The sequence below is a fragment of the Halichoerus grypus genome, chromosome 3, assembly GCF_964656455.1.
Source record: "Halichoerus grypus chromosome 3, mHalGry1.hap1.1, whole genome shotgun sequence".
NCBI lineage: Eukaryota > Metazoa > Chordata > Mammalia > Carnivora > Phocidae > Halichoerus > Halichoerus grypus.
Genome location: NC_135714.1, coordinates 126890624 through 126913579, shown reverse-complemented (window position 1 = coordinate 126913579; position 22956 = coordinate 126890624).

The window sequence follows — 22956 nt, the reverse complement described above, 5'->3', positions numbered from 1 at the left end:
TATAAATGGTTTAGGTAGGAAGGGGAAGGGAAACTTCATAAAATTTATTGGAATAGAGTGTCACCTCAGCTCTTAGTGGCAAGACAAAGTACTGGGGTTTCTAGATTCAGCCCTAAAGGCAGGTAAATAGTTGTCCTTGTCCCTTTCCAGAGAAGAAACTACTCTTGCAGTAGTCTTTACACTATGTATGTGTCTAAAAGGGGATCCATCCAATTCTATGAACACCCAATTCTACAAAATGCTGCCCAAATTTTATCTTTAATTTATTTTCTGAGGTTGACCATTAATCCTTTGAAAACCTTATCAAGAGCATATCATAAGCATCTCAGTTCAAACCACCGACATTCACCTGTACAACCACAGAAGCTTCTTAACTGTGAGCCCACAGCCTCTCCCTGCTGTTTCCATTCCTCATTCTATTCAAGCAGTTAGAGTATATTTTTCAGAATGCAAATTTGATCACCTCATTTGCTTCTCCCTCATAAAACTTACCAAGTCTTGGACTAGTTCTCAGAATAAAGACCAAGTTCCAGCCCATTCTTGCTTCACTGTGCCATCACCTACACACCCTACAGCTGCCCTTCTTTTCATTCCCCAGTTCCCCGTGCTCCCTCCCACTGCAGGGCCTCTGCACTGTGGCACCCCCTTTGAGTCCAATACATCTCCCCATCTGCCACCCCTACTCCTATCTTCCTCCTCCGCTCCTTACCCTGTCGGCCCTTACTCATCCTTCAGCTCTCAACTCAGGCATTATTTCCTAAGAGGAATTTTAGTTTCTCTCTTAAATGTTCTTACTGTACAATATTCCATTACTTCAGAGTTCTTATCTCAGTTTTAATTATACATTCTTGTGATTTAAATCACCATTGCATCACCAGCATAGGGCCTAACACATAAGTCTCACTCAGTAATTATTCATTGGATGAAAAAATGAATTCACAGATAACCATTTATTACAACATACCCTCACATACCTTATTTTCCACCAGCTATTATTATCTGTATACTGAACTAGATATGGTTTGTAAACTTTGCATTTTAACCCATATCTTAATGACGGTCTTTAAATAATGGACACCAATGTTTTCCTTCTGGTCTTATTCGTGGCACTGCTAAAATGACATCCAGAAATTAAAACTGTTTCTCTGAGAAAGTGCTTGTGAAGAGGATGAAATGACAAACTACAGACTGGGAGAAAATATTTACAAACAATGTATCTGACAAAGGACTATATCTAGAATATACAAAGTAGTCTCAGAATTCAACAGTAAAAAAACAAAAGTCCAACTAGAAAATGGGCAAAAGACATGAACAGATATTTCCCTGAAAATGGTATACAGATGGCAAATAAGCAAAAGTAAAGATGTTCAACATCATTAGCCACTAGGGAAATGCAAATTAACACCACAAGATATCACCATACACCTATGAAAATAGCTAAAATTAAAAAAAAAATAGTTGACAAAACTAAATGCTGGCAAGGATATGGAGAACCTGGAGACATGGAATCACTCATACATGGCTGGTGGGAATGTAAAAATGGTATGGCGCCTCTGGAAAACACTTTGACAGTTTCTATAAAAACGGAACATGCATCTACCATACAACCCAGTGACTGAACTACTAGGTTTTTATTCCATCCTTCAGCTCTCAACTCAGGCATTAATTCCTCAAAGAAAATGTAAACTTACATTCACAGAAGTCCTGTATATAAATGGTCATAGCAGCTTTATTTGCCACTTGCCAAAACTAGCATCAGCCAGGTGTTCTTCAATAAATGAATGGCTAACCAAACTTTTGCACTTAATATACTGTGGAGTCAACTAAGAAAAGGAATCAATTCTTGATATATAACAATTGACATGAATCCCCAGGAAATTATACTGAGTGAAAAAAACAAGTTCCAAAAGTCTTATTTCATTTATATAACATTTTTGGAAGTAACAGAATTTTAGAAGTGGAGGATAAGATTAATGGTTGCCTGGAGTTAGGGATGGGGCATAAAGAGGAATGTGGGAGGTAAGTATGGTAATAAAAGGCAACAAGAGTCAATATTTTGACTGTGGTGGTTGATAACACAAACTTACACAGGTGATAAAATTGTATAGAACTTACACAGACAAGTGCAAATGAAACTGAGGAAATCTGAATAAGATCAAGTGGATTGTATCAATATTAAAATTTCGATTGTGACATTATACTTTAGTTTTACAAAATGTCAGCCCTGGGGCAAGTTGGGCAAAGTATACAAGAGATCTCTCTGTATTATTTCTTACAATTGCATTTATGATTTATCTCCATAAAATTTTTTTTTAAGATTTTATTTATTTATTTGAGAGAGAGAATGAGAGAGAGAGAGCATGAGAGGGGGGAGGGTCAGAGGGAGAAGCAGACTCCCTGCTGAGCAGGGAGCCCGATGCGGGACTCGATCCTGGGACTCCAGGATCATGACCTGAGCCGAAGGCAGTCGGTTAACCAACTGAGCCACCCAGGCACCCTATCTCCATAAAATTTTCAATTAAAAATGATATCCAGAGGGGCGCCTGGGTGGCTCAGTCGGTTAAGCATCTGACTCTTAATTTCAGCTCAGGTCATGATCTCAGGGTTGTGGGATCAAGCCTCTCGTTGGGCTCTACACTCAGCAGGGAGTCTTTTTCTCTCTCTCTCTCCCTCTCGCTCTGCCCCTCCCCACGCTCACTCCCCCCCTTTCTCTAAAATAAATAAATCTTTAAAAAAATGATATCCAGAGATTTTTATCATTTTACTTGTTTCATCAACAGATGAAAAACCCTATACACAATTCACTGGTATGCCCTGGAGACCCAGAGAATTCAAGGTAGGACCCACTGCCAGCTGTCATGGAATATATATTCCTTGGGCAAGGATGGAGAGTGAACTGGCTTTCAGAAGCTGGTTTCATGCCTAGTGGTTTGGACTTAAGGTTAGGTGAGAGTGCCCCTAGCACTCTCTGGAGCAGGTTTTATAGCCTTGTAAATTCAAATACAGGGAAAAGTCATTCTAGGAGTTATGGTGGGGACAGGGCAGGACTTCCAATATCAAAGAAAACAGTAGCTGGACAAACAAGCCAATCTGAGGTGAGAATCCTGGAGGTGGGTTGGGTCTCCATACACCTGTGCAACAGAGGACATGGGAGGGGAGAATGTGTTGATTTATACTTGACTTGATGGTAAGGTAGATGGAAATGTCACCTACCCATAACTCCATTTGAAGGCAAACTCATCTGCTGCAGATGTGTGTATGTCTGTGTATATGTGTGTATGTGGGGGTGTATGTAAATTTATAATTTACATAATAGGAATCTGTATCTGTTTTGGCTTTGCTAACTGTCTTAACATTTTCATAAAGTGGTTGCAGCTGTTGACGTTACAGTTCAGAATTTCCTCCCCTCAATTAAACGCAGGATGGTAGGGCTTAATTATACTACAGGGAGTTTTAATAAGGTATCACCAAAATTATCATGAGATCTCATTAGATTTACCACAAAACTTTGAATATCTGTGATAACACTTCTCATGGGCTAGATTCTAGAATAATGCTCAAGGAAATTCTGAGATTTTACCAAATAGTAAATCAGCAATGAAGTAGCCACATTAAATTACTGGGAAATGATTGATATTTTCTTTCCAGATGTAGTTACATGAAGTGAAATTTAATGGTATGTTTTAAAAGAAGCAAAAATAATGCATGCTGCAGAAAAGCTGAAAACAAGGCTGAGACCATCCAAAATGATGCAGAGAAAACATGCTAATTAGCAACTCGCTAACAATATCTCACTGAAGTGCTCTCTGAAAGCTGCACCTTTTTTTCACAGAGCATCTGTAGCCCTGTGGGTAGAGACTGTCGAAATGAGGTTAAGGAAGTTGGCAATGGGCACACGATGATTATGATGTCACATCCATAAATATTAAATAATAATAATAAAACACTAAAGCAGTAGGATTGATATACACAAAGCCAGGACAGGATTTGGTTTCTCAAGAGCCAAATGAGAGCCAGCTGGGAAAAATGCCCAGCCCCAGAGAAAAAGACAATAGTGAAAAGAGTGTACTGTTATACTGAGAGAGGCTTTGCAAGTCACACCATATATTCACGGCAGAAGAATCAGGTCACTTCAGGAAGGAGACCTGTGATAAACCTCCTAGATCCTAACCTAGGAAAAGGATTTAATAACTGTTGCCTGTAACCCTTGTGGATGCTTCAGGCTCTCTCTGTAATGAACCTAGCACGTATTCAGTAGTACATCCTGTCCCAAGGAGCCGAGTCCATTATTTAACCTACAGCACATGTTGTATGAAAACCTCCTTTTGTTTTCATCAAGGAACCTCTGCCAATTTCCTTTAATTGACCTGGATTATAGTGACGATCCTAGAAGAATTTAAGCAGTCAGAAGACCCATGTTTCTCTTCAAAGATTATCCTCAATTCACAGATAGAAATAGGGTCCAGCTAGATCTAGCAAGCGTCCAGTTATCACGTTAGACTTGTGGCTTTGTTACATCTTAGACTTTTTATGGCTCTGATCATATTTCCCTGGCTTGAAACTGACAATTTCAGGATGATTTTTTTCTTCATTTTCCCTTCCCTGTCTTTCACACCCATAACTTCATTTGACCGTTTGTTTTGTTTTTCTTCTACAAATCTAACCTGATGTGGATTTATCCACAGACGGGCAGAAACTTGATAAAATTTGTTTTGTTGGGGTGTTATCACTCAATGACAACTATCATGGTCTTCTGCATTATTTGTACTTTTCCTTTCTAACTCATGCACATGCACACCAGTGCACAGATTTACAAGCTCACAGATGTGGGCATATAGACATGGGGACACACACACATACACACACACAAGAACACATATATTTAGGGTTTCTTCATGAAAGAAGAAGAAATACAGAAAATGTTTTTGCTCTTTGATTTGCCACTAATTTAGACATTCACTTTTATAGTTTTGGTCCTGGGACTTGCAACAGTAATAAAGTAGCTCTATCAAATATTTCTGGAATTATGATTCCATCATTTTACCCAAAACTAAGGAAATTGTGTTTTTTTCCCTAGGTCCAGTGGTAACCTTCAGTTTTTGTCAGTCCCCATGATTCTCAGTCTCAGTTATCTCAGAGAATTCCAGATTCTTGTGCATTAGGGAGCACCCAGGGCTTTATCCTAAAATAAGCTATTACTCTTATTTATATATTAACATTAAAACTTCTTGGATTTTTCTTTTTGATATTGTTTAAATATTCATAACATGTAAATGGCCAATACCATATACTTTCTTTAGAGCAGGTATTCATAGGGCAAAGATTTAGGAAAAGATGCAGAAAAAGGGAGGCCAGAAAGACTAAAGATAAACAGTGACAATTTTGCCAAAAACCAGACCCATGTTTCATGAGAGTTGAGACACACTGACATTTGGCTTTGAATTTCTTCATCAATTTGGACTGTGTTTTGTGAAAATGAGATAATATATGTGAAAGTACCTAGCCAAATTCTCGGGACATGGCAGACACCCAATAAATATAAGTTTTTACTACTATATTAAGCATCTTCTTGTCATAAGCAGAATTTACCCAGTAACGAAAAGTTACAGCTCAGTTGAGCCAATAAGGGTGACATACTTGAAGCTGAGAACACACACTTGATGTTACCAAAATCCTAAACTTCACCTCCATTCAAGAATATCAAAATCATTGACTCCAATTCTGAAAAACCTGAGAATTCCTATTTCCCATCTCTAACTCTTCCTAAGCTATCTTTCCAAAAGAAGCCAGGCAAATTTCCAAGTTATTCCATTTTATTTGTCCCATGTTATTTTCCAGTTGAGACTAATAATTGTTAAATTAATCCCATATATTACAATCTCTCAGTAAGTACAAATTTATAAGCAATCTTAACAAAGAAAAGTAGCAATTATGCTTGCCTGGAAACAAAATTCCATTTTGGAAAATATGTGGGTATTGTTCAGTGTTTGTATATACCATTCATTGGCTACTGACAGGAGCAGTGACAACACCGTGTCTCTGCTGTCACCATTGGTAGAATGGCAATAATTGCCCATCTTTGAGAGGTTCTGGGCAGCAACTGTTTGGGATGCTGTTAGGCAACATGTGAGTGGCAAATACAATAAAAATGGAACCTAAGACTCCTACTTCTGGCCCATGCTGATTCATATGCTCTAACAGTTCGTTTAACATCTAATGCTATAATAAGGTTATTTAGCAATGCCATTGAGAGGTCTTGGATATTTTATTTATTATATTTTTATATTCCTTACATTCTTATTTTTTTATTCCTTATGCTACATCAGAAATTTTGTCTTGATAAATCAAATCTCTATTCTATTTAATTCCGGTGTGTTTTAGGGTCATTCTTATATGTCTGTCTCTAGATATAGTTGTATGTATAGATTCAGTTATACAAAATATTAAGTACATGTAAAATATATAAAGAACTACATCACCAACTCATCATTTTTAAAAATTTTCCAAAAAAAATTAAGTAAAAATTTTCCACAATGCTTTGAAGAAGGCATTTTTCATTTTCCTTTTTTTTTTTAAGATTTTATTTATTTGAGAGAGAAAGTGAGCGAGAGAGAGATATAAAGAGCACAAGCAGGAGAAGCGGAAGGCAGAAGGAGAGGGAGAAACAGGGTCCCGCTGAGCAGGGAGCCCCACATGGTACTTGATCCCAGGGCCCTGGGATCATCACCTGAGCCGAAGGCAGCCGCTTAACCAACTGAGCCACCCAAACCTCCCCCGCTGCTTTTCATTTTCCATTGATTCATTCAACTTTTAGCCAAACTAGTCTTAAGTGACTCATTATCTAGAGATAATGGGAAAGAACTAACCAGACACCCAGCCCCATCCTTCACAGGAGACCTCATAACTTTTTTTTATTTTTTTTTATTTTTTTAAAAGATTTTATTTATTTGACAGAGAGAGATACAGCGAGAGAGGGAACACAAGCAGGGGGAGTGGGAGAGGGAGAAGCAGGCTTCCTGCTGAGCAGGGAGCCCGATGTGGGGCTCGATCCCAGGACCCTGGGATCATGACCTGAGCTGAAGGCAGATGCTTAACAACTGAGCCACCCAGGCGCCCCAGAGACCTCATAACTTTTAAGCATCCCCTGGAACATTTAGGTCATAAGGTTAGTCTTTGCCTTGTTCACAGTGATTTAAAGTCATTAGCAGCTAATGATTATTTGTGTTGAACAAGAGTCCAATCATGCCACAAGCTGTCATAGTTGGTACTAATTAACAGCCTTGGTAGCGGCAGCAAGTTCAGAAATTGAATAATCCTACCAAGTGCTGTCTCATTGGTAGGAAGTTGCCTTTTCCATCCCTTTCCCTGTTCTAACAAGGAAACACTGATGTCTGGAAGACTGGCCATCGTGAAGTTTCAATACATCTTCAGTTATTTTTATAAGACAGGGACAAATACAAAAGTATATAAGAGAAAGAAGAGTCAGGTTGGTACTCCTAATATTAAAAGTATGATTCAAGGAAATATTATCCAAGAATAATTGAATGCTTGGTTTAATCAAAAGAAGATTAAACATGTCACTGGAAGCACAGCTCCAATATCAAGTTATTAATAGGTAGTGCCAGCAATAATAATAATGTACCTTGATGTTTACAGTAGGGGCATGCCCTGTAGGTGAATCAATAAGTAAAAATGAAAGCCCCTGTATAAATTAGAAGTGCTAACATTTCCATGAATAATAAATAATTGATTCCTATGACTCTATAGAGAAAACAATTTACTTGAAGAATTTTATCTCTTATTCCAATTTATAACTCTTCTTGACATTTTGTTCTGATATTCAAAATCATGTCAGAGCAAATGAGCTATTATAGGAAAAGTTGTATTAATTTTACCCGTTGATATAAGCAAAACATATTGCTTTTGATTTTTATGAATAGGTAATTTTGTTTTTCATAAATACATAATGAACTCTGGGTTTTTTTCCCTATGAATGGAAAGGGGCTTTTGAATACATAAAATATAGCTACAAGGATGCCAATCTTTTTTTTGTTTATATCTGTTCAGCCAACACATTTGAAATGTTCTGAAGCTGATTTTTCTTTTTACATGTAACAAAGTCTGTCACCAGCACAATGTTGACAAGATTCACAACTGACCCACTCTTTATATTACAAGTCTTCAACCTCAACCCAGGCATCAAAAAAAGTTTGTGATTAATATCAGATTTGAAACATTTTTGTAGAAACATATTGAATTTAGCAGTAGGAAATATCCTTTCTTGCCCCTGTAATCGAACCAGTCTAACCAAATAGGATGAGAGAATACTATCTGTACATTTGTATGATACTATTATTTGTATTATTCATACATCATTTTAGACCTTTTCTTGGTTCAGTCTTAGAAAGGTTGAAATGGTACTTCCATTGTATTCTATCAGGGTAAGATAATCTTATGCTTATGCATCTATGACATTGAGCTTTTGGAGGAGTGAGGAGAAATGGTATTTTTCAAAAAGTCTTTCTCTATCTGGCTACTCCATTCTTATTCCATTCAATCAAACCCAAAAAAAAAGTCTTTTTGTAGCAAACTGTTTCAGGATGAAATGTGATAGGCTGTGTAGATTTGGTCATTTAGGATAAATTTCCAAAAATTACATAAGAAATGAGGTATAACTATATATTAGACTATATAATTATATTATATATTTAAAATTTGAAATATAATTATATTATATAATTGAAATCATTTAAGACTAAATCTTAAATGCTCTCACAGGAAAAAAAAAGGAGATGGTGAACACCTACCTGTCAGACAAATGATACACTTATCATAGCCTTATTTTGTTTGGAGTTGAATATTCTTCACTAAGATTTTGTGATAACTTGGAAGGGAGGGGAAAGATGGCAGAGGAGTAGGGGACCCTATTTCAACTGGTCCCGGAATTGAGCTGGATAACTACCAGACCACTCTGAGCACCCACGAAACCAGCCTGAGATGTAAGAAGATCTGGATCTCTACAAACAGAATATCGCAGGCAGTTGGTTTTGAGGTACTAAGCGGAGAACCTTGATCCTGCGGGCAGATATCGGAGGATAAACGGCGGCGGGAGGGTGCCTGGACGTGGGGATCCTACACCGCCGGTGAGTGACAGCCTCGCGCGCTGCGGACGGGCACAGACTCGCAGACCGGTAGTGTTGGGAAAGAACTTTAGGGCAGCCCCCGGGGGTGGAAAACCAGACCGGCGGGGTCGCGCGCATGCGAACCGCAGCCCCCCGGACAGAAACCAGAGCGACGGTTGCGCGCACGTGAACTGCAGCCTCCGAGACGGAAACCCAGTGCGCCGGGGTCGTGCCGGTGAACTGCAACCCCCGGGGGTGGAAACCCCAAGTGGTGGAGTCACCCGTGCGCGAATTGGGAGCAGCTGGCGGTTTTAGAAGCACAAAGGGCAGAGACGTGCCCCGACCTGCAGGCAGGACTGGGAGCACTGCAGAGGGGCGCACAACCCAGGACGCTGCAGTTTATAGCAGCAAGGACAGAAACAGAGACAGTGTGGCCTGGAGAGCTCACTGAAGAACAGACTGCGATCTCTCTGCTCTGAGGCAGAGGGTTGGAAACGGTCTCTTCTGCTCTGACTCGCGGAAGAGACGTGGAAAGCCACCAGAGAACAAAAGCCCCCAAAACTGATTCCCACTGAGCCCATCCCCCGCCACAGGGGTGCAGGACAACTCTGCCCAAACAGGGTTGCCTGAGTAACAGTGCGGCAGGCCCCTCCCGCAGAAGACAGGCTGGGAAAACAAGAGGCCAGCAACCCTAAGGTCCCAAGAAAACAGGTGCATCTCGCTTGGGTTCAGGTCAATAATTTGGACTCTATACATTCCCTCAAACACCCATCAACAGAATGACTAGGAGGAGGAGCCCCCAAAATAGAAAAGACTCAGAGATTATGACTTATGCTGCAGATTTACAAATGGATGCAGATATAACCAAGATGTCAGAGATGGAATTCAGGCTAGCAATTGTGAAGACAATGGCTAGAATGGAGAAATCAATTAATGGCAACATAGAGTCTCTAAGGGCAGAAATAAAAGGGGAATTGGCAGAACTTAAAAATGCTATCAATGAGATCCAATCCAATCTAGATAATCTAACAGCTAGGGTAACTGAGACAGAAGAGAGAATAAGTGATCTGAAAGACAGTATAATAGATAAAAAGGGAAAAGAGGAGGCCAGGGAAAAACAACTCAGAATCCATGAAAATAGAATCAGAGAAATAAGTGACACCATGAGGCGTTCCAATGTCAGAATCATTGGAATCCCAGAGGGAGTGGAGAGAGAGAGAGGGCTAGAAGATGTATTTGAGAAAATCGTAGCTGAGAACTTCCCTAATCTGGGGAATGAAACAAACATTCGAGTCCTAGAGGCAGAGAGGACCCCTCCTAAGATCAAGGAAAACAGGCCAACACCCCGGCATGTAATAGTAAAACTTGCAAATCTTAGAACCAAGGAAACCATCTTAAGGGCAGTTAGGGGGAAGAGATTCCTTACGTACAGAGGGAGGAACATCAGAATAATGTCAGACCTATCCACAAAGACCTGGCAAGCCAGAAAGACCTGTCAAGACATATTCAGGGTACTAAATGAGAAGAACATGCAGCCAAGAATACTTTATCCGGCAAGGCTTTCATTTAGAATGGATGGAGAGATGCAGAGCTTCCACGACCGGCAGAAGTTGAAAGAATATGTGACCACTAAGCCGGCCCTGCAAGAAATATTAAGGGGGGTTCTATAAGAGGAGAAAGACCCCGAGAGTGATCTACAACAGAAATTTACAGGGACAATCTATAAAAACAACGTCTTCACAGGCAACATGATGACAATTAATTCATATCTTTCAATAATCACTCTCAACGTGGATGGCCTAAACGCTCCCATAAAACAGCACAGGGTTGCAGATTGGATAAAAAGACAGGACCCATCCATATGCTGTCTACAAGAGACTCATTATGAACCTAAAGATACATCCAGACTGAAAGTGAAGGGATGGAGATCTATCTTCCATGCCAGCGGACCTCAAAAGAAAGCTGGGGTAGCAATTCTTATATCAGACAAATTAGATTTTAAACTAAAGTCTGTAATAAGAGACACAGAAAGCCACTATATCATTCTTAAAGGGTCTATCCAACAAGAAGATCTAACAATTGTAAATATCTATGTCCCCAACATGGGAGCAGCCATATACATAAGCCAACTGTTAACCAAAATAAAGAGTCATATTGATAACAATACGTTAATTGTAGGAGACCTCAATACTCCACTCTCAGCAATGGCCAGATCATCGAAGCAGAAAATCAACAAGGAAACAAGAGCTTTGAATGATACATTGGACCAGATGGACCTCATAGATATTTACAGAACATTCCACCCTAAAACAACAGAATACTCATTCTTCTCGAGCGCACATGGAACTTTCTCCAGAATAGACCATATACTGGGTCACAAATCAGGTCTCAACCGATACCAAAAGATTGAGATGATTCCCTGCATATTCTCAGACCACAATTCTCTAAAACTGGAACTCAATCACAAGAAAAAATTTGGCAGAAATTCAAACACTTGGAAGCTAAAGACCACTCTGCTCAAGAATGTTTGGGTCAACCAAGAAATCAAAGAAGAACTTAAACAATTCATGGAAATCAATGAGAACGAAAACACATCAGTCCAAAACCTATGGGATACTGCAAAGGCGGTCCTAAGGGGGAAATACATAGCCATCCAAGCCTCACTCAAAAAAATAGAAAAATCCCGAATTCACCAACTAACTCTACACCTTAAAGAACTAGAGAAAAAGCAACAAATGACGCCTAAGCCATGCATTAGAAGAGAAATAATTAAAATTAGAGCAGAAATCAATGAATTAGAAACCAGAAACACAGTAGATCAGATCAACGAAACTAGAAGTTGGTTCTTTGAAAGAATTAATAAGATTGATAAACCACTGGCCAGACTTATCCAAAAGAAGAGAGAAGGGACCCAAATTAATAAAATTATGAATGAAAGGGGAGAGATCACGACTAACACCAAGGAAATAGAAACAATTATTAGAAATTATTATCAACAACTATATGCCAATAAACTGAACAATCTGGATGAAATGGAGGCCTTCCTGGAAACCTATAACCTGCCAAGACTGAAACAGGAAGAAATTGACAACCTGAATAGGCTAATAACCAGTAACGAGATTGAAGCAGTGATCAAAAACCTCCCAAAAAACAAGAGTCCAGGGCCTGATGGATTCCCTGGGGAATTCTACCAAACATTCAAAGAAGAAATAATACCTAATCTACTGAAGCTGTTTCAAAAAATAGAAACAGAAGGCAAACTTCCAAACTCATTCTATGAGGCCAGCATTATCTTAATCCCCAAACCAGGCAAAGACCCCATCAAAAAGGAGAATTTCAGACCGATATCCCTGATGAATATGGATTCCAAAATCCTCAACAAAATCCTAATAGCTAATAGGATCCAACAATACATTAAAAGGATCATCCACCACGACCAAGTGGGATTTATCCCCGGGATGCAAGGGTGGTTCAACATTTGCAAATCAATCAATGTGATAGAACACATTAATAAGAGGAGGGAGAAGAACCATATGGTCCTCTCAGTTGATGCAGAAAAAGCATTTGACAAAATACAGCATCCTTTCCTGATTAAAACTCTCCAGAGTATAGGGATAGAGGGAACATTCCTCAAGTTCATAAAATCCATCTATGAAAAACCCACAGCGAATATCATCCTCAATGGGGAAAAGCTGAGAGCCTTTCCCTTAAGATCAGGAACACGTCAAGGGTGCCCACTCTCACCACTGTTGTTCAACATAGTACTAGAAGTCCTAGCAACAGCAATCAGACAACAAAAAGAAATAAAAGGTATTCAAATTGGCAAAGAAGAAGTCAAACTCTCTCTTTTCGCAGACGACATGATACTTTATGTGGAAAACCCAAAAGACTCCACCCCCAAATTACTAGAACTCATCCAGCAATTCAGTAATGTGGCAGGATACAAAATCAATGCACAGAAATCAGTTGCTTTCTTATACACTAACAACACAACTGTAGAAAGAGAAATTACAGAAACGATTCCATTTACAATAGCACAAAAAACCATAAGATACCCCGGAATAAACCTAACCAAAGAGGTAAAGGATCTATACTCTAGGAACTACAGAACACTCATGAAAGAAATTGAAGAAGACACAAAAAGATGGAAAAATATTCCATGCTCATGGATCAGAAGAATAAACATTGTTAAAATGTCTATGCTACCCAGAGCAATCTATACCTTCAATGCCATCCCGATCAAAATTCCAATGACATTTTTCAAAGTGCTGGAACAAACAATCCTAAAATTTGTATGGAATCAGAAAAGACCCCGAATCGCCAAGGAGATGTTGAAAAAGAAAAACAAAGCTGGGGGCATCACGTTACCCGATTTCAAGCTATATTACAAAGCTGTGATCACCAAGACAGCATGGTACTGGCACAAAAACAGACATACAGACCAATGGAACAGAATTGAGAACCCAGATATGGACCCTCAACTCTATGGTCAAATAATCTTTGACAAAGCAGGAAAAAACATGCAATGGAAAAAAGATAGTCTCTTCAATAAATGGTGCTGGGAAAATTGGACAGCCACATGCAGAAGAATGAAACTCAACCATTCTCTAACACCACTCACAAAGATAAACTCAAAGTGGATGAAAGACCTCAATGTGAGACAGGAATCCATCAAAATCCTAGAGGAGAACATAGGCAGTAACCTCTTTGACATCAGCCACAGAACTTCTTTCAAGATACATCTTCAAAAGCTAGTGAAACAAAAGCAAAAATGAACTTTTGGGACTTCATCAAGATAAAAAGCTTTTGCACAGCAAAGGAAACAGTCAACAAAACAAAGAGGCAACCCACAGAATGGGAGAAGATATTTGCAAATGACACTACAGATAAAGGGCTGGTATCCAAAATCTATAAAGAACTTCTCAAACTCAACACCCAAAAAACAAATAATCAAGTCAAAAAGTGGGCAGAAAAGATGAACAGACACTTCTCTGAAGAAGACATACAAATGGCTAACAGACACATGAAAAAATGTTCATCATCATTAGCCATCAGGGAAATCCAAATCAAAACCACACTGAGATACCAACTTACACCAGTCGAATGGCCAAAATGGACAGGGAAAGAAACAACAAATGTTGGAGAGGTTGTGGGGAAAGGGGAACCCTCTTACACTGTTGGTGGGAATGCAAGTTGGTACAGCCACTTTGGAAAACAGTGTGGAGGTTCCTCATAAATTTAAAAATAGAGCTACCCTATGACCCAGCAATTGCACTACTGGGTATTTACCCCAAAGACACAGATGTAGTGAAAAGAAGGGCCATATGCACCCCAATGTTCATAGTAGCAATGTCTGCAGTAGCCAAACTGTGGAAAGAGCCGAGATGCCCTTCAACAGATGAATGGATAAAGAAGATGTGGTCCATATATACAATGGAATATTACTCAGCCATCAGAAAAGATGAATACCCAACTTTTACATCAACATGGATGGGACTGGAGGAGATTATGCTAAGCGAAATAAGTCAAGCAGAGAAAGTCAATTATCATATGGTTTCACTTATTTGTGGAACATAAGGAATAACATGGAGGACATTAGGAGAAGGAAGGGAAAAATGGGGGGGGGGAATTGGAGGGAGAGATGAACCATGAGAGACTATGGACCTGAGAAACAAACAGAGTTCTAGACGGGAAGGGGGAGGGGGGATTGGTTAGCCTGGTGATGGGTATTAAGGAGGGCACGTACTGCATGGAGCACTGGGTGTTATACGAAAATAATGGATCGTGGATCACTACATCAAAAACTAATGATGTATTGTATGGTGACTAACATAATATAATAAAATTAAAAACTACAAAAAAAAAGGTTTTGTGATAACTTATTGGTAAAAGTACCATTTGTCTTATTTTAATACAGTATAAATACTGAAAAGACTCAATCCATATTCTCCACCAAAGTTCAATTAAGTGAATACAGTTTGTTTTTCTCAGTGTATGTATCAAAAGGCACCCTATTGGATAATGAATTTTTTTTATTATGTTATGTTAATCACTATACATTACATCATTAGTTTTTGATGTAGTGTTCCATGATTCATTGTTTGTGTATAACACCCAGTGCTCCATTCAGTACGTGCCCTCTTTAATACCCATCACCAGGCTAACCCATCCCCCACCTCCCTCCCCTCTAGAACCCTCAGTTTGTTTCTCAGAGTGCATACTTTCTCATGGTTTGTCTCCCCCTCCAATATCCTCCCCCTTCATTTTTCCCTTCCTGCTATCTTCTTTTTTTTAACATATAATGTATTATTTGTTTCAGAGGTACAGGTCTGTGATTCAACAGTCTTACACAATTCACAGCGCTCACCATAGTACAAACCCTCCCCAATGTCTATCACCCAGCCACCCCACCCCTCCCACCCCCCACCACTCCAGCAACCCTCAGTTTGTTTCCTGAGGTTAAGAATTCCTCGTATCAGTGAGATCATATGATACATGTCTTTCTCGGATTGACTTATTTCGCTCAGCATAACACTCTCCAGTTCCATCCATGTCATTGAAAACGGCAAGATTTCATTCCTTTTGATGGCTGCATAATATTCCATTGTATATATATACCACATCTTCTTTAGCCATTCTTCTGTCGATGGACATCTTGGCTCTTTCCATAGTTTGGCTATTGTGGACATTGCTGCTATAAACATCAGGCTACACATACCCCTTTGGATCACTACATTTGTATCTTGGGGTAAATACCCAGTAGTGCAATTGCTGGATCATATGGTAGCTCTATTTTCAACTTTTTGAGGAACCTCCACACTGTTTTCCAGAGTGGCTGCACCAGCTTGCATTCCCACCCACAGTGTAGGAGGGTTCCCCTTTCTTCACGTCCCCGCCAACATCTATCATTTCCTGACTTGTTAATTTTAGCCATTCTGACTGGTGTGAGGTGGTATCTCATTGAGGTTTTGATTTGGATTTCTCTGATGCCGAACGATGTTGGGCAATTTTTCATGTGTCTGTTGGCCATTTGGATATCAACTTTGGAAAAATGTCTGTTCATGTCTTCTGCCCGTTTCTTGATTGGATCATTTGTTCTTTGGGTGTTGAGTTTGATAAGTTCTTTCTAGATTTTGGATATTAGCTCTTTATCTGATGTGTCATTTGCAAATATCTTCTCCCATTCTGTCAGTTGTCTTTTGGTTTTGTTGACTGTTTCTTTTGCTGTGCAAAAGCTTTTTATCTTGATGAAGTCCCAATAGTTCATTTTTGCCCTTGCTTCCCTTGCCTTTGGCGATGTTTCTAGGAAGAAGTTGCTACGGCTGAGGTCGAAGAGGTTGCTGCCTGTGTTCTCCTTTAGGATTTTGATGGATTCCTGTCTCACATTTAGGTCTTTCAACCATTTTGAGTCTATTTTTGTGTGTGGAGTAAGGAAATGGTCCAGTTTCATTCTTCTGCATGTGGCTGTCCAATTTTCCCAACACCATTTGTTGAAGAGACTGTCTTTTTTCCATTGGACATTCTTTCCTGCTTTGTCGAAGATGAGTTGACCATAGAGTTGAGGGTCCATTTCTGGGCTCTCTATTCTGTTCCATTGATCTATGTGTCTGTTTTTGTGCCAGTACCATACTGTCTTGATGATGACAGCTTTGTAATAGAGCTTGAAGTCCGGAATTGTGATGCCACCAGCTTTGCTTTTCTTTTTCAACATTCCTCTGGCTATTCGGGGTCTTTTCCAGTTGCATACAAATTTTAGGATTATTTGTTCCATTTCTTTGAAAAAAGTTGATGGTATTTTGATAGGGATTGCATTAAATGTGTAGATTGCTCTAGATAGCATTGACATCTTCACAATATTTGTTCTTCCAATCCATGAGCATGGAACATTTTTCTATTTCTTTGTGTCTTCCTCAATTTCCATTCATAACTATTTTATAGTTTTCTGAGTACAGATTCTTTGCCTCTTTGGTTAGATTTATTCCTAGGTATCTTATGGTTTTGGGTGCAGTTATAAATGGGATTGACTCCTTACTTTCTCTTTCTTCTGTCTTGTTGTTGGTGTATAGGAATGCCACTGATTTCTGTGCATTCATTTTATATCCTGCCACTTTACTGAATTCCTGTATGAGTTCTAGCAGGTTTGGGGTAGAGTCTTTTGGGTTTTCCACATAAAGTATCATATCATCTGCAAAGAGTGAGAGTTTGACTTCTTCTTTGCCAATTTGGATGCCTTTTATTTCTTTTTGGTTTCTGATAGCTGTGGCTAGGACTTCTAATACTATGTTGAATAGCAGGGGTGATAGTGAGCATCTCTGCCGTGTTCCTGACCTTAGGGGGAAAGCTCTCAGTTTTTCCCCATTGAGAATGATATTCACTGTGGGTTTTTCATAGATGGCTTTTATGATATTGAGGCATGTACCCTCGATCCACACACTCTGAAGAGTTTTGATCAAGAAAGGATGCTGTACTTTGTCAAATGCTTTTTCTGCATCTATTGAGAGGATCATATGGTTCTTGTTCTTTCTTTCATTAATGTATTGGATCAGATTGATTGATTGGCAGATGTTGAACCAACCTTGCAGCCTAGGAATAAAACCCACTCGTTCGTGGTGAATAATCCTTTTCATGTACTGTTGGATCCTATTGGCTAGTATTTTGGTGAGAATTTTTGCATCCATGTTCATCAGGGATATTGGTCTGTAATTCTCCTTTTTTATGGGGTCTTTGTCTGGTTTTGGGATCAAGGTAATGGTGGCCTCATAAAATGAGTTTGGAAGTTCTCCTTCCATTTCTATTTTTTAGAACACTTTCTGAAGAATAGGTATTAATTCTTCTTTAAATGTTTGGTAGAATTCCCCTGGGAAGCCATCTGACCCTGGGCACTTGTATGTTGGGAGATTTTTGATGACTGCTTCAATTTCCTTAGTGGTGATAGGTCTGTTCAGGTTTTCTATTTCTTCCTGGTTCAGTTTTGGTAGTTGATACATCTCTAGGAATGCATCCATTTCTTCCAGATTATCTAATTTGCTGGCATATTTGCTCATAATATGTTCTTATAATTGTTTGTATTTCTTTGGTGTTGGTTGTGATCTCTCCTCTTTCATTCATGATTTTGTTGATTTGGGTCATTTCTCTTTTCTTTTTGATTATTCTGGCCAGGGGTTTATCAATCTTATTAATTCTTCAAAGAACCAGCTCCTAGTTTCATTAATCTTTCTCCTGCTGGGTGTAGGCTTTATTTGTTGTTCTTTCTCCAGCTCCTTTAGGTGTAGGGTTAGGTTGAGTATTTGAGACCTTTCGTGTTTCTTGAGAAAGGCTTGTATTGCTATATACTTTCCTCTTAGGACTGCCTTTGCTGCATCCCAAAGATTTTGAACAGTTGTGTTTTCATTTTCATTGGTTTCCATGAATTTTTTAATTCTTCTTAAATTTCCTGGTTGACCCATTCATTCTTTAGTAGGATGCTCTTTAGCCTCCATGTATTTGAGGTCTTTCCGGCTTTCCTCTTGTGACTGAGTTCTAGTTTCAAAGCACTGTGGTCTGATAATATGCAGGGAATGATCCCAAGCTTTTGGTACCGGTTGAGACCTGATTTGTGACCTAGGATGTGATCTATTCTGGAGAATGTTCCATGGGCACTAGAGAAGAATGTGTATTCTGTTGCTTTGGGATGGAATGTTCTGAATATATCTGTGAAGTCCATTTGGTCCAGTGTGTCATTTAAAGTCTTTATTTCCTTGTTGATCTTTTGCTTAGATGATCTGTCCATTTCAGTGAGGGGGTGTTAAAGTCCCCTACTATTATTGTATTGTTGCCAATGTGTTTCTTTGCTTGTGTTATTAATTGGCTTATATAATTGGCTGCTCCCATGTTAGGGGCATAGATATTTACAATTGTTAGATCTTCTTGTTGGACAGACCCTTTAAGTATGGTATAGTGTCCTTCCTCATCTCTTTTAGTCTTTGGTTTAAAATCTAATTTGTCTGATATAAGGATTGGCGTGCAGCTTTCTTTTGGTGTCCATTAGCATGGTGAATGGTTTTCCACCCCCTCACTTTCAATCTGGAGGTATCTTTGGATCTAAAATGAGTCTCTCGCAGACAGCCTATCAATGAGTCTTGCTTTTTTTATTCAATCTGATACCCTGTGTCTTTTGATTGGGGCATTTAGCCCATTTACATTCAGGGTAACTATTGAAAGATATGAATTTAGTGCCATTGTATTGCCTGTAAGGTGACTGTTACTGTATATTGTCTGTGTTCCTTTCTGGTCTATGTTACTTTTAGGCTCTCCCTTTGCTTAGAGGACCCCTTTCAATATTTCTTGTAGGGCTGGTTTCATGTTGGCAAATTCCTTTAGTTTTTGTTTGTCCTGGAAGCTTTTTATCTCTCCTTGTATTTTCAATGATAGCCTAGCTGGATAGAGTATTCTTGGCTGCATATTTTTCTCATTTAGTGCTCTGAATAGATCATGTCAGTCCTTTCTGGCCTGCCAGGTCTCTGTGGATAGGTCTGTTGCCAATCTAATGTTTCTACCATTGTAAGTTACAGATCTCTTGTCCCGAGCTGCTTTCAGGATTTTCTCTTTGTCCCTGAGACTCGTAAGTTTTACTATTAGATGTCGGGGTGTTGACCTATTTTTATTGATTTTGAGGGGGTTCTCTGTGCCTCCTGGATTTTGATGCCTGTTTCCTTCCCCAAATTAGGGAAGTTCTCTGCTATAATTTGCTCCAATATACCTTCAGCCCCTTTCTCTCTTTCTTCTTCTTCTTGGATCCCAATTATTCTAATATTGTTTCATCTTATGGTATCACTTATCTCTCAGATTCTGCCCTCATGATCCAGTAGTTGTTTATCTCTTTTTCTCAGCTTCTTTATTTTCCATCATTTGGTCTTCTATATCACTAATTCTCTCTTCTGCCTCATTTTTCCTAGCAGTTAGCGCCTTCATTTTTTATTACACCTCATTAATAGCCTTTTTGATTTCGACTTGGTTAGATTTTAGTTCTTTTATTTCTCCAGAAAGGGTTTCTCTGATATCTTCCATGCTTTTTTCAAGCCCAGCTAGTATCTTTAAAATCGTCATTCTGAACTCTAGTTCTGGCGTCTTACTAACGTCCATATTGATTAGGTCCCTGGCAGTCGGTACTGCCTCTTGTTCTTTTTTTTGAGGTGATATTTTCCATCTTGTCATTTTGTCCAGAGGAAAATAGATGAATGAGAGAACAAAATGCTAACAGGGTAACAATGACCCCAGAAAAATATACATTAAACAAATCAGAAGAGACCTGAAACTGGGGAAAAGAAAGGGAAGGAAAGAAAAAAAAAAGAAAGAAAAAGATTTAAAAAAAAAGAATATGATCAAATATGATCAGGCTGGGGCATAGATCAGTGGTGCCACACACTAGATTTTGAGCATATTTTGGTCTGTTAAAAGAAAGTTCCTCCCAAAGTTTTAAAGAAAGAAAAACTTATATATGTACAAAAATAAGGGTAAATACGATGAAGGGATGGAATATGACTGTAAAGATGAAAATTATAAAGGATTTTATAAAAGGAATTAATAAGATAAGAAGTTGGTTGAAAAAAGAAAGAAGAATTTAAAAAAAGTGGGGGGGGGGAGAGAATGTGATCAGGCAGGAGACTAGAACAAAGCCATACACTAGAGATTTAGGGTATATTTTGGTCTGTAGAAGAAACTGTATCCCAAAATTTCAAAGAGAGAACAACTTATATATATACCAAAAATAAGGTTAACTACAATGAAGGGACAGAATATGACTTTAAAAATGAACAATAAAAATGATTTTTAAAAAAGGTATTGACAAGATGTTGGTTTAAAAAGGGAAAAAGAAAAAGAAAAAAAAGAAAATTAAAAAAATTAACATTGAATGACTAAAGAATCAGGGGGAAAAAAGCCATGAATTCTATGTGCTGTATTCCCCTAGTGTTGGAGTTCTGCCGTTCTCATTGATCGGTAAACTTGGTCTTGGCTGGCTGTTCTCACTGATCTTCTGGGAGAGGAGCCTGTTGCTGTGGTTCTCAAATGTCTTTGCCAGAGGAGGAATTGCCCCACCCTTGCCGGGGGCTGGGCTAAATAATCTGCTCGGGTTTGCTCTAGTAGCTTTTGTTCCCTGCAAGATTTCTGTACAGCTTTGGAGGACGAGAGTGAAAATGGCGGCCTCCCAATCTCCACCCCAGAGGAGCCAAGAACTCAGGGCCCCGCTCCTCAGTGTACCCCCAGAGAAAAGCAGTCAATCATTCCCATCTCCCCAGTCTCCAGCCTCACTCCATGCTCACCCAGCCTGTAAATGAGCATTTCTATCTCTGGCACACGACCCCATTTGGAGTCTCCAAACCCAGCAGATTCCTGCTGTGCACTCCCGCGCCACTCCTCCCGGGGGAAGAAGAGGAGTCTCCCCAGATCTGCCACTTGTTGGGTCCCTACTGGAGGAACAGTGGCCCAACTGTACTGTGTATCACGGTTTATGGCAACCCCGAGCTGAGAGCCCACTCCTCGGTTCTGTCTCTGCAGCCGGCTTCCCTGCTCTGATACCTGGGAGCTCTGTCACACTCAGGCACCCCCAGTCTTTCTGTGACCCCAGGGGTCCTGAGACCACACTTTCCCAGCGGGGGTGCCACCCCCCACTTAGCCACTGGAGCAACGTCCCTCAGCGGAGCCGACTTCTAAAAGTTCCGATTTTGTGCTCTCCGGCTCTATCACTTGCCAGAAGCGGCCAACGGAGGCCCCCTCCCCCGCCGTCTATCGCCTCGGATTCACTTCTCTGCACGTCCTACCTTCCAGAAAGTGGTCGCTTTTCTGTTCATAGAGTTGCTGCTATTCTTTTCTTTGATCTCCTGTTGAGTTCATAGGTGTTCAGGATGGTTTGATCCCTATCTAGCTGAATTCCTGGGACCAGAAGAAATTTAGGTCTCCTCTTCTCCACCATCTTGCACCTCCCCTCTAGATAATGACTTCTTAATGGCACTGCCCACAGGCAGAAAATTAATGTTTGGGAACTTAGGTTTTTGGATCTATGACTTGGCCATTCATCCATTAGAGAAAAAAAATTGACATTGAATGATTATTAGGTGTCAAGTACTATGCTTAGTGATGGAAAGGAGCAAATGAAAAAACATAAATGCTCTAAGGTGCTCAGTTTAGAGGAAGATATGGGAAAATAAACCAGTAATTACCAGTCAGTGGGACTTTTGCTATGATAGAAAGCTAAGTAATAATCAAATGATATTCACTACAACTGGAGTTTACAATGGAGTGCCTAGCATAGGCTTTTAATTTTAAATAGAGCACAGAAGAATATATATGTCTGCTAAATCCAGTGAAACATGGATTGCCCTGTACATAGTGGGTACCTGGAAAGTGTGTGGTTATCCATGAAAGGTATGGCATTATTTAAAGCTTTTAGCCTCATGGGCACCATAATTCATAGAAGCCCTAAGAAAGACTGAATAAACAGAAATATCAATAAGATCAACCCCATCACAAAATGATGCATAGGATTCTCATAGAAACATACACTGTATCTTTCAAATGTGGACAGCACCGAATTCACAGAATTGTTTTAAAGATTACAAGGCAATCCAGTGTTGCCTATATGGTTGGTGCTGTGTAAGTATTCAACAAGTGAGTAAATGAAGGAATGAATGAGATAATATATGGAAATCACTGTAAACTTTAAAACACTGCCTGTGTAAGCTATTGCTGTTTTAGATGATGGTTTTTAAGCCTTAATAATTCCTAGGTATCTTTTTCCCCCAACCTTCCTTTAAAAAAATATTATCTAATTGCTTTCTTGCACTATAAAAAGATAATA